Source organism: Vicugna pacos, chromosome 9 (genome assembly GCF_048564905.1).
Source record: "Vicugna pacos chromosome 9, VicPac4, whole genome shotgun sequence".
NCBI lineage: Eukaryota > Metazoa > Chordata > Mammalia > Artiodactyla > Camelidae > Vicugna > Vicugna pacos.
This window is the reverse complement of record NC_132995.1, coordinates 65,952,727-65,965,562: the sequence shown is the minus strand read 5'-3', so window position 1 is coordinate 65,965,562 and position 12,836 is coordinate 65,952,727. Positions and strand designations below refer to the sequence as shown.

Genomic DNA, 12,836 nt, shown 5'->3' with positions numbered 1-12,836 from the left:
AGTCAAAGGTAGAAATAGGTTCTGATTTTAAAAATGCAAATAGTCCAAATTTTAGGATTTCTGTCTTTATATTTCAGTACATATATCTATTCTTTTATAATATCATTTCTTTTTGTACAATTATGCTATGTTTGCCTGAAAAAATGATACTTTTCTTGTAGCAGAAGCCCATGGGAGGAAATGCATTTTAGATGGCATCTAACATATAATCAAGCATATAGAGATTGCAAGGATCATAAAGAAAATATTAAATTAAATTGATAAGTTGCATTCTTTATACAGATCTTCAGAGTGTTGTGCCAGTAAAGAGAGACATGATTTTTCCAGTCTTCAAGCAGAGACACACACCATGAAGAGGGCTTGCTGGAGCAATGCAGAGAACTGAATGGGAAGGTAAATTGGTAAGGGGTTGAATAAGGAAACTGTGAGATTTTGTAAATTTTTTCTTAGTGGATCTCTAATCAGAATTCAAATGGGAAGAGGATTCCATCAAAGAATCTAATTTAGTCTTGGTAATGCCATTCACGGAGACATGGTGACACTTTTCATGTAGTGCAGTTTGTTTTACTAAATTCGTAAGGGAATGAAATGTTCCAACAACATCCAAAACTGTGAGTTTAAACATGTGACTTTGTTAATGCAAAATACAAGGTTTTAGTCTTTCTACTCAAATCTGTGTAAATGTAATATTTGCTGTAGCAACACATTGCTGTTTTCAGTATATTTTAACATTTATTAAATACCACTAGAGGGCAGGGTTATTTCTCAGTTTTGCTTAAATTGATCCCTTTAATTATGAGATTAACAAAATAGCACCATACTTACATTTTTAAAAAACTTTTATTGAAAGACAATTTCTATATGATGGCACTCGCAAATTAATTTCATTCTACACGTGTAAGTGGCTTTTATTTTAAATCTCAAATTCTATCCTACTCCAAAAATTATTTTACACATTAAAAAAAAAACTTTAATAGTTCAAAGACAGGTACTGCTTTAAGTTTGAACAATCTTTGATTTATTCAGTATAGGTGAGGATGCTTTTTCTTCAGTCAAGAAGAGCATCAAGGGAAATAATAGTTAAATGATAATATATTGTCAAAACATCATTGCAGATTCAATAAGTATTAAACATTTCTTTATTATTGGCCATTTTTAGACACTGAGAATGGACATAGTAAATAAAACATGTTATTTTAGGTATTATTTTCTTTTGAAAACTGGCCTTTATTCCCTTTCCAGAAATGAATGAGTACGTCCTATGTTCTTATGTACTCACCTCCATCTCAGAATGTAAAACATTATGCTAGAATTGCTCTCACAAGACTTGTGAGCTCTTTGTGTTCAGATCCAAGATTTTGTTCATACTCAGCAAGCAAAATAGGACTTGCCAGAGAATAGATAGATACTCAATAGAAATTTGTGTCTGTATTATAATAATGGTAGGGAAAAATCAATGAAAAATTAATTATTTACTATGGTAATATCTGTACTGTATATTATTTTATTTTATTGAATTTCACGTCTATAGAGTATTGATTTTAAAATGATGTATGGAGAAAAGTAAACCAACAGCAGCTTGGTTCTCAGTAAGTTCAATTCAGCAAGCATTTCTTGGGGACCTAATATATTTCTTGTATTATGTCCGGTGCTGGGCATAAAAAGATGGAAAAAAAATAGTGCTTAAAGAACCAGTGCAAATAAAAGCTCATGAAACAGATAACTTTAATCTTCATAACTGAGATAAAGCATTTTGGTCAATTTATAACTGATTCTCAGGCCAGCTAAGGAAAAAGTGTCATGTTCTAATTTTGGATTATGCAACTACACAAGAAATTGGAGAGCAAATGTTTTGACAAACTATTCTGTAACATAACAAGTTCAAGTGACTTCATAAAATAATATCTTGTAATAAAAAGCATATCAGTCTATGGGTGGATAACAAGAGTGCCCTCAGGCAGTGATCCTCTTTAAGAAGTGCTGCTCAGTTGACCTGCCAGCGTTAAGCTTAAAACGTTGTATGAAAATGGCCAGAGGGTCCATCAGATTAAAAATCTCTTCTTGATGATACTGGAAAATGATTCAAGAGATTTCTAGGGTATCTGTATTATGTATATTTATTCATTCAAGTGTTTGGTTATGCTGTGTATTTATATACTGTGTAATATATATTCAGAAATACATATACACACACACACAGACACATTCATACACACACAGATAACAGCAACTGCAAACACTGTTTAGTTTTAATGTTACGAGATTATGTGATTAAAATACTCAAACCCTTCTTTATAAACATCTGATGAAACTGTAAGGCAGACGTGACTAAGATATATGTCATCATCATCGGGGTCTAATTCAGATGTTCCCCTTCTTTATTAACTTGTTTTCTGTCATTTGCTGAAATTTATGTCTGTGATGTTCGGTTTACACATTCTTCTCTAGTATTTGAATATATTTTTGAATCAGAGCTATGTCTGCTTTTATTAACTATAAGTTTATATGTTAAGGTACAGAATCTTCAGGTACTATTTTTTCTTTCAGTTGTTTCTGTTTCTGTTTGGTCTCGTACTGATCTAGAAAACTTCAAGAAAATTGATATGAACATGTATTTGAAGTGGTAGTCCATAAATATTGCTGTAAGCAGAAAATGAAGTGAAAATTACTTGGGTGAAGTAGATTGGGGGAGAAACAGAAGACTGGCTTAAGGTTGGAGAACCTTCTTATTAAAGGAACAGGTCAAGTATACTGGGAATAACAACAGAAAACGAGCTGTAATTGTAAACTGTCACAATAAAGAAAGAGATTTTAAGACGTCAGTGTTAATCAGCTGCCTGATTAAAGGAAGAAGGAAAACAGTTTTCTCTCTGTTGCCAGGACATTTCATGGAGTTAGAGGTACTTTCTGAGGGTGACTTAAGTCTGTCACTCTCAGTTTTAAAGACTGTAGTTTATCCTGACTTCCCATCTTACCACGTCCTTTACAAGTAGCAGGAGTTAAAACTGTCCCTTGATGTCCTCAGACATTTGTGAGCTATATATGTAATATAAATGAAATTAATTGTATTATGAACATATAACTATATGTATAATTATTTATGTGTATGTATGTCTGTGAAAAAAACTTGGTGGGACACCACTCGATTTCTTTTTTTCTTTCCTGTTTTCCTGTTGCACGTGGGAGCGATCTACTTGCCTAGATTAAGCAGCTCTTATTATTTGTGAATACCTCAGTGATTGCTCTTGTCCTTGAGCGCATTTGCTAGCACATGAGGATAAATATTTAGAGCAATACATAGGGATTTAGCCTTGTGATTCCCATTATTGTGAAGAAATGTAAATATTTACAGTATGTTTATCCCATGATGTTTGTCCTAGGACTCAGTATAATGAAATGAAACACCTATTTTAAAAAAAGTTATCTGCAGCCTTGAATAAATTTATGACTTAACATGATGTGGAAGACATTTTGGCTTCCTACTATCTTAGAATGCACTAAAACATAATCAGTCTAAATACAGCCTACACTCTCGGAAGATAGACAAAATTGAAGCAATGTGTAATCTGTAAATGGTTTAAAGAAATATGATATTTAAAAAAGTAATATGGAAAAAAGAACTGTTAATTATATTTCCCACCTTGTTCCATAAATATAAAGAGCCAGCATGATAAATTTTGCAGACTTTTTAAAAAGCACAGTATGTTACACACTCTGCCAGTATAGAAATATAAGTAAATTAACCTTAAATGATATGTTCTGAAGATGTATCATGTCAGCAGGAGATAGGAGTAAATTATTGTAGTATGGCCGGTTTTTAGGATAAGGAAATCATGCCATTTTTTGCGTTCTCTCTTTTTTAACACACAGTCATAATATGAAGGGTTTAAAAGCTCTGGTTTTTAAATCTAGGAAAACAGCAGCTCTTCAGAGTCTAGCTCATACCTTGACATTATTCTCCTTGCTGTGAACCTGGCTGCTCTTGAAAATACCTCTGCTTCTGCAACTTAGCTGTGTTTATATCCATCCCCTTGGATTAAAAATACTCCCAAAGTAGGAAAGCTGCTTGAAAGAGTGTGTTCTGCAGGTGGATTCCTACCTTGCCTGGTCTGCTTCAAGGAGCAAGATGGGAGTCCTTTCCTACCAGTTTCATCCTCTGCTCACTGGTGGGGACACCTGTACATCTGCTCATCATATGACCATCACTGCTCTTGCCTTCATCACACTGTATTTCCCTTATTAATATAGCTACTTTCCTCGCTAGACAGCAGACTCCTCAAGATAGGGAATGTGTCTTAAATCTATGTGTTCCCAATAACTAACACTATTTTTGACACAAAATTCTACTCATTAATCTTTGACTATTTATATCATTTCCACTAAGGTTTATCTGTATTCAAAACCCTATCCTGAATTGTGTTAGAAGATATGGCTTAGTTAAGAACCTGCATTTTTATGAAAATTAACATTCCATTGAATAAATCTAACTCCCTCTTATTTGACACAGGGGACTGTCTAAATAAAATTCCAAATCATTCTATACTGTTGTAATTCAGGTTTTACATAGTCAATTATCACATAAAACAGATTTGCACAATTGACTCTCATGGGATTTCAGTTTTCAAAGTGTATTTAACCAAGCATTCTTTAGTTTGTCAGTGAAGTGATCTGTGGCGTAAAATGTGTGTGTGTGTGTGTGTGTGTGTGTGTGTGTGTGTGTGTGTTGATATTTGGCCTGTGTGTGTGTTTATATTTGGCCTGGACAGAGTTATAATGTCTATAAATTAATGAATGAACAGCATTATTCCTTTCAAGTAGCAGAGTTAGGACAAAAGATTGGAAATGTTCGTTTACAAAAAGACTGTTTACTAAAGAGGAAAAAGTTAAGATATCTTACGTATATGCATGCACACATGTTATTTTAGTCTTGGAGAAATGCATTAGTGGGCAGTAGTAGGGAACTGAAGTTGTCAAAGCCAGGAAAGAGACTATGTGTGCCGGTTTGCATAAAACACAAACACACTTAGTGACCAGATGTTGTTTTTTAAACACCATTCTTCGCTAAACGTGACTAGGACTCCTTGGAGAAATTGTTGATTCTAACAGTAGGGCAGAGAAGTGCAAGATGAACCTGAACATCTTACTGTGCGAGAAGTTAGAAAATTTCCTTAATTTTGAGAAATAAAAATACCGTATCAATGGATGATAGATGTCAAAAGGGCACAGCACCCGGTTTAAGGGAGATTATTACACAGACCAAATCTGGGACAATTTGGGCATGAAGGTAAAATGATAATGTATTATCTCATAGCATAAAGTAAGAATCATGTGTCTGTATTTATGTAAAAACTAAATGAATAAATGTTTGATGATAAAAAGGACATTTATATAGTATCAAAGTATCTTCCAACAAAACACTTACTAATTACAAAAGAAAGTGTCGAAACCTGACAGACACCACATTAATTGAGTATCAAAGTGAATATTTCCAGTAATGGAACAAGTTAAATTTGTGTGCTAGCTGATAGAAATGAAGGAGAAAAACACCTCAGTCCTGTGGTATTCCTGCTAAAGATGCATAACCTGAATACAATCAAAAGGAAATCTCAGACAAACCTAAGTCTAAGAGAATTCTGTAAAATAACAGGCCTATAATCCTCAAAAACATTAATATCATGAAATAAACAAACAAAAAAAGACTGAGGAACTGTTTCATATTGAAGGAGGTTAATAAATGAATATAACACTTTTGAACTGAATCCTTTATTAGAAAGGATTTTCTAAGAGGATATTTGGCAAAACTTGAACTGGGTTTCAGGATCAGATGATTGTAATGTATTGTGCTAATTATCTGTTCCTGCATTTGAAATTACTCTTAACTTCATGGCATACAACAATAATGATTTTCCATGCTCACAGATTCTGTGCATTAGGAATTTAGAAAGGGTTCGTGGAGATGATTTCCTTCTGCTCCATGATATCAGGAGTTTCAGCTGAAAAGACTTGCTGGCTGGTAGCAGGAATCATTTGAGGGCTTATTTATTCACGTGTCTGGTGGTTGATTCTGATCGTTGGCCCAGAACCCAGACTTTACTGTGGACTGTCCATGTCAACACTTAAACTTCCTCACAGCGTGGTGCCTCAGTCCCAAGAGCAGTTGTGCCCGGAGAATCAGACAGATCTGTCACCACTTATGAATTAGCTTGAGAAGTCACAGAGCCTATGCAGATTCAAGGACAGGGGCTGAAGACTCCTCCACTTCCTCCTCCCCCAGGCTGAAACCTTAACATTCCCTGAAGAGTGTGAAACTCCCTTTATAAGAGCATGTGACATGGAAGAGATACTGAGTTTCAACCATCTTTAGAAAATAACCTTATACATAATGATAATTAACGGATTTTGATAGTTGTGTTGTGGTTTTATAGGATGGTCGCCTTATACGTAGAAAATTATAGTTAAATAATCTGGAGCAATGGGGCATTATGTCAGCAAATTACCAATAAATGGTTCCGGAAAAGTATATAATTGAAGTGTTCTATTCTTTGGAAGTTTCTGTAAGTTCTTTCTGTAAGTTTTTAATAGTTTCTAAACAAAAAGTAAAGCAGACATCTAAAAATATAAATGGAGATTTTCCCAGGAGGATCCGATTGAGACTACTTTGTAAAATGGAAACGGAGAGAGCCAGCTCAGATCATACCTGTGGGAGGGGAGGAAGGGCGGGGGGTGTAGATTCCTATTCATAGGGCAATATTAAGCTGTAATGGCAAGGATATGAATACAAGGCTTTGGTTAAATATGAACATTTGAATCAGATGTTCAGTGGTAGTCAGCCACAGACATCCTCTGCTCCCTACCTCCCCGTCTACCATGCTACATGGAAATGCATGGGAGAGTCTTTAGTCCTTACAATGAGTAGGGAAGCACGGTTAGAATTTAGTGAGTAGGGACTGTAGCAGCAAACATCCTTCTCTGGAAAATGAACTGTGTATCGGAAATGCTATAGTGCTGCCTTCAGAAGATACTGGCTGGGTGAATAAGTGAATTAAGCAGGAGAGTTACATAAATATATTTTAAATAATTAGAATGATTTTTCATAGGACAATAGAAATATAATAGAACTTTTTAATGATGTACAATCAGGCATTAATAATGGAAGCATAATTATAATTGATAATTTGATTATTCAGTCTTCTCAGAAGTTTGAGTGGTATCTCAGGTAGCACTTTTATTGCCACGGTAATATTGGACAGTAAATCATAGTTGTTAAAGGCACAGGTTTTACAGGCAGATTTTTGTCTCTATTTATTAGTTTTGTGATCTTGAGCAAATTATTTGTTTCTATTTTCCTATAAAATGGAGTTAATACCCTACAGTATTGTTGTAAGATGATGGATCTACAGTACTTAGCACAGTAAGTTCTTATATACCTAAGGCATGACAGACATTATTGTAAATGATGGAGGTACCACAGTGATGGTGGTAACAGTGTTGGCAAGAAGAGTAAATAGAAGACTTCCCACATCTCATCTACCAAAGAGAACTTAACCTGTTATTTTACAGAAATGCTATAGCACTCCCAAATGGGGGAATTTGATTTTCAGTTCTTCCTTCATTCAAGTAGAAAATAGCCTATCCTATCAGCAAAGGTTAAAACTGTTAAAACAATTATTCCTTACCTATTGTGCATGAAAAAACTTATCTGTTAAAGATAGTATAGATATAGAAAAGATTGAAGGAAAGAGTTTTCAGGTTAGAAAGACAGAATTGGAGGACTCATACATCAAAACTATTCTCTTAGCTATAATGCTTAAGTGTTCTTTTAAGCCCTTAAATGAATGAGAAATTGCAATTGCTATCAGAATCTACTTTTTATTCTCCAGAATATCACTGTTCCATGGAAATATAATGATAACCACATATGTAATATTTAATTTAATAGTAGCCACATCTTAGAAAAAAGAAAAAACATTCATTTTAACAACATATTTTAATTCAACAAGATAAAAATATTATTTCAACATGTAATAAATGGTAAAAATTATTGAGATTATTTTTTCAATTGAGTCTTCCTAATCTAAAGGGTATGTTATACTTAGAGCACATCTCAATTGGACTAGACACATTTCAAAAGTACTCAATAGCCTCACTGGACTAGTGACTACTGTATTGGACAGAATAGCTCTGTGGAATGTATGTATGCATAGTGCCCAACATACGATTTTATTATCAAGTATGGACTCAGGTTTTGTCAGTAAAACCTTCTGTTGTACTAAAGTCCCAGGTTGAATAATTCTATTCATATACCATTATGTATCTATATCTGAAATGTTTGAAGCCCAGCTACTTAATCCAGTAAATGCTCAGATGCCCAGGGAGTCACAGCCGTATTTCTTAAACAAGTACCTTCTCTGAGACTTATTCACTGTGCGCATGGCAAGCATTTATTCCAAAAATTAATAAAAATTTTATACCCCAGCACAGATAATATGAAACAATCACTTCTCATAAAGGGAAGATCAGAATGGAAGAGATTTTGCTGAAGTGTCAGTTACTCCCTGACTGAGAGGACATTGACTCTCTGAGTGAGAGCAGATCTGAGATTTATGAGATAATGGCAGAGGAAGCTTTAAACCCAGTAATGGATAAATGGCTTCTTGAAAGGTTGGATGCTTGTTGCTTACTGGATGACTGTGCCTCCTAGGTTTATGTGAATGTTACTAGGATACAGGATAAACATCAATTTATAATTTATTAAAACTTCTAACCAAGAAATCATCTCATTAGTAGTGAACGGAGGGCAGGAAGATCAACCACATATGTAAATACTAAGGTTTGGGTCCAAACAAAGGTGAGGGTTGGGTTGGAGTGTATTTAATATGCACAGGGTTAGGTTCTTTATATGCATTTGCTTATTTAACCTTTACAGTGACTCTAATGGACAGTGTACCCATTAACCACCAGTATTTCCAATGGGAAATAAGGAAGTTAAGGCAATTACCCAGGTCACATAGCTAGTAGGAAGTATATAGCCAGGATTCAAACTCAAATTAGTCTGACCCTAGAGGTAATGAGCTTAATATCAAGACCACCTGTCAAAAAATACGAAGTTGTTTCTTCCATGAATCCACCTGTTTGTTCAGTTATTTCTGATGTACACATTCTTTGAGATATATAATATTAAAGAAATTTTTTGTCCTAGTAGTTTAGTTTGACTACTTGTAAATTAAACTTAAATGTATTTTCAAGCTTAGAAGTCTTGGAATTATATACCTCCACTACATTAGACAAAATATCCTTTTAACGGTGCCTAGTGGCCCTCATCTTCATTGGCCTCAGTAATCTCCCATGTCTTTTTTTGGTGTAACCACTCTGAATTCTGTATGCTCTTCCTCTCTCTGTGACTAACACTTTATTTTTTTCCCCCAACTTTGAAATCAAATGAAGTTTAGTGCTTCAATTTCCCCCTGTGACTTATAGATGATTTCTTCTGTTCTGAACCAGTGGAGAATAACAACAGGCAGCAGAATTTCCCTATCTCCCCGACTAGCCGCACTTACTCTGCTGGCTGCATCAGAGATTGCCCAGCTAGCATTTCACTGTGCCCCTAGAAATTTAACAGCAAACAGAGCAATATCCACTGTACTCCACCCATCCGTTTATGCACACATACCTAGTCACTCATCCAGGACTCATGGGGATAATGAAGTGTTTCTCTGCCGTCTCAGTGATAGACCCCCTTTTATTTCAGAACAGTGAAACTGACAATGCTGCCGCAAGATCATTCTGTTTTGAAGACTTTCCTGACTGGTGTCAATCTTGTTAGTGTTTTTTTTTTTTTCCCTCTCTCTTTTTTTTCAACTAATGACCATTCCCAAGTTTTAAAATCTGTGATCTATCTAAATGCTATATTTGAAAAAAAATAAAAGCGAGTGTTTACCAACTATATGACTCAAAAGACAAGGCAGTAGGAATCCACGGTTTTACTTAACAGCAGGTGCCCTGTAACATTCCTAATCAGCCTCTTTCTAGTTAGGTGTAACTGGGACCAAATAGCAGCTTTTTTTCCTTAATTGTTAAAGGACAGAAGATCTACTTTTCTTAAGGCATTTAGACCAAGCTGACACAAAAATTAACACATGAAAGAGATAATTTTATTTTGGTGTAAAAATAAGTGCTGAGTTTGAGCTCTGTAGCTGATGGAACAAGTTAAACTAATCAGTAGTCTATCTGAATGTTCTATTTTCATGAGAAATAAGTCAGTATTCCACTGGATGAGTTATCTTAAGTATGGAATTCTGTGCTGGTCTTTAGAACGGCCCCTATATCCTTGCTATCCACTTAACAGTAGGAATAAAAACAATGAAACATGACTTTTCCAAACTGCTTCAGTTTCCATCTTGCATTGTTTCCATCTGTAAAGTAGGCTCTGCTAGTCTTGGCATGTGGTGGTGACAGGGTTACCTAGAATTACCACATTGGACACCTGTATCCAGCACCTAGAAGGAGAAGGGGAAAGAGTGCATGACAAACAGTTGCTGCCATGAAACATTTTAGTGAAAATAAGCAGTAAAATTGAGTTGGTTGGTTGCTTATAAATACAGTGGAGAACTTGTAGAAATAAAGTGATAAGCTCAGGGCTATAAATCCTCAACTCATGTTCATGGGATCAGAAAATCTCGGTGACTGCCCCATAAGAAAACCTTACTTCTTACAGCTACATGGTTGAGATTTTGGAAAACTAAAGCAAAATCTGCACCTGCAGTTATCTGACTTACAATGCAAATTCAATTCCCCTACTCATAGGCTTTTTTATATTAGATGTAGCGCATTAATTGGGAAGGATTTGGTTTCTGAAAATTGGAATGGGAACATATAGGCAGATTTCCATGTAGCTGAGGACCTTAATTCCTTAAATTCTACTGAGTCTCACTTCTTAGTAAGAGTAGCTCTCCCTTCTATCTCAGAAGTTAGTCTTCATTTGCCTAAAGATCTTGTAATGCATGCGTTTAAGGAACTGTTGATCCTCTTCAGGAAGATCATAGCTTCTAGATATACAACTAGACTTAAGTCCCAGTTGGTCCTGGTCCCAGAGAATGAGTTACAAAGTATGAACAAGCGGTACTGTAAGTCACACCAATATAATTGCATTATTTTCCCAGTTTATGACAAAACTATTTGGCAAAAAAAAATACATATGTATTTAGGGAAGAATATGTGGAAATGGTTCTTTTTTTTTCCTTTTTTAAAAAATTTTTATTGATTTATAATTATTTTACAATGTGTCAAATTCCAGTGTAGAGCACAATTTTTCAGTCATACATGAACATACATATATTCATTGAGACATTTTATTCTCTGTGAGCTACAATAAGATCCTGTATATATTTTCCTGTGCTATACAGTATAATCTTGTTTATCTATTTTACAATTTTGAAATCCTGTGTATCCCTTCCTACCCTCCGCCCCCTTAGCAACCACAAGTTTGTATTCTATGTCTGTGAGTCTATTTCTGTTTTGTATTTATGCTTTGTTTTTGTTTTTGTTTTTGTTTAGATTCCACATATGAGTGATCTCATATGGTATTTTTCTTTCTCTTTCTGGCTTACTTCACTTAGAATGACATTCTCCAGGAGCATCCATGTTGCTGCAAATGGCGTTATGTTGTTGGTTTTTATGGCTGAGTAGTATTCCATTGTATAAGTATACCACATCTTCTTTGTCCACTCATCCGTTGATGGACATTTAGGCTATTTCCATGTCTTGGCTATTGTAAATAATGCTGCTATGAACATTGGGGTGCAAGTGTCATCCTAAAGTAGGGTTCCTTCTGGATATTTGCCCAGGAGCAGGATTCCTGGGTCATACGGTAAAAAATGCTCCATATCACTAATTATCAGAGAAATGCAAATCAAAACTACAATGAGGTATCACCTCACACCAGTCAGAATGGCCATCATTCAAAAATCCACAAATGACAAATGCTGGGGAGGCTGTGGAGAAAGGGGAACCCTCCTACACTGCTGGTGGGAATGCAGTTTGGTGCAGCCACTGTGAAAAACAGTATGGAGATTCCTCAAAAGACTAGGAAATGGTTCTTAAGGGTGTTCGGTTCAGTTGGAAAGAATATAATATTTGGTTGGGCTGAGTTTATTGATGTGAGATTCTCAATTGAATCTGTTAGCTCAAGTTGAAAGGAGTGGCTCTAACAGTTTCATGTTGACTGATGTGTGAACCCAAATGTGCCCTACAATGGAGAAAATCAAATTTCCAGAACTTCTGGAGAATACCGTAGAGGAAGTTATCCAAAGGTTTTAAGGAGATTGGAATGCTAATTAGGATTTAGCTGCTGGGCCCTTAGTATATACCTTCAGGAGGGTCCAGAAGGTACTTGTCAATGAGGGGAGTTTTGAAGAGCTGTGTTATATAGATCTTTACTCTTGAAGAGCTGTTGTGGTTATTCTCTGAAACTTCTCTGAAATAAAAATGAGCAATGCCACTGTCAGGGCCCATGTATGCTATAGGGATGATGAGGTCCCAAAGTGCCTATAGCCAGGTGGAGGCTCTAAATTATCAACAGGTGCTGTTGATTTAATGGGGAAACAGAGTCAAAGCAGTAATCTAAAATAGTTTTATTGCACCATGTTTCTACAGATGGACAGTCTATTAAAGATTTCACTGATCTGTGTGAGTTGAAAAGCTTTAGATCTAGTGACTAGAAATCTGACTTGAATTAATACTATAGGGCATTTTGGCTACTCAGCGAGTTCCCTGATTAAGCCATTTCATGGGCCCAGAGTTCTTTGAATGAAATAGAGATTCAGTCCCTTAGAGGAAAG

General features: G+C 35.4%; 1 long non-coding RNA gene across 2 annotated transcripts in view; it reads left to right on the top strand.

Moving 5' to 3' along the window:
- Nucleotides 1-12,836, top strand: part of LOC140698276 (uncharacterized) — a 334,247-nt gene that overhangs the window by 62,453 nt on the left and 258,958 nt on the right. For both annotated transcript variants that reach the window (XR_012075941.1, XR_012075940.1), the window contains exon 2: nt 283-393. This is a non-coding gene — a long non-coding RNA (uncharacterized lncRNA). The remainder of the gene's footprint in view (nt 1-282; nt 394-12,836) is intronic.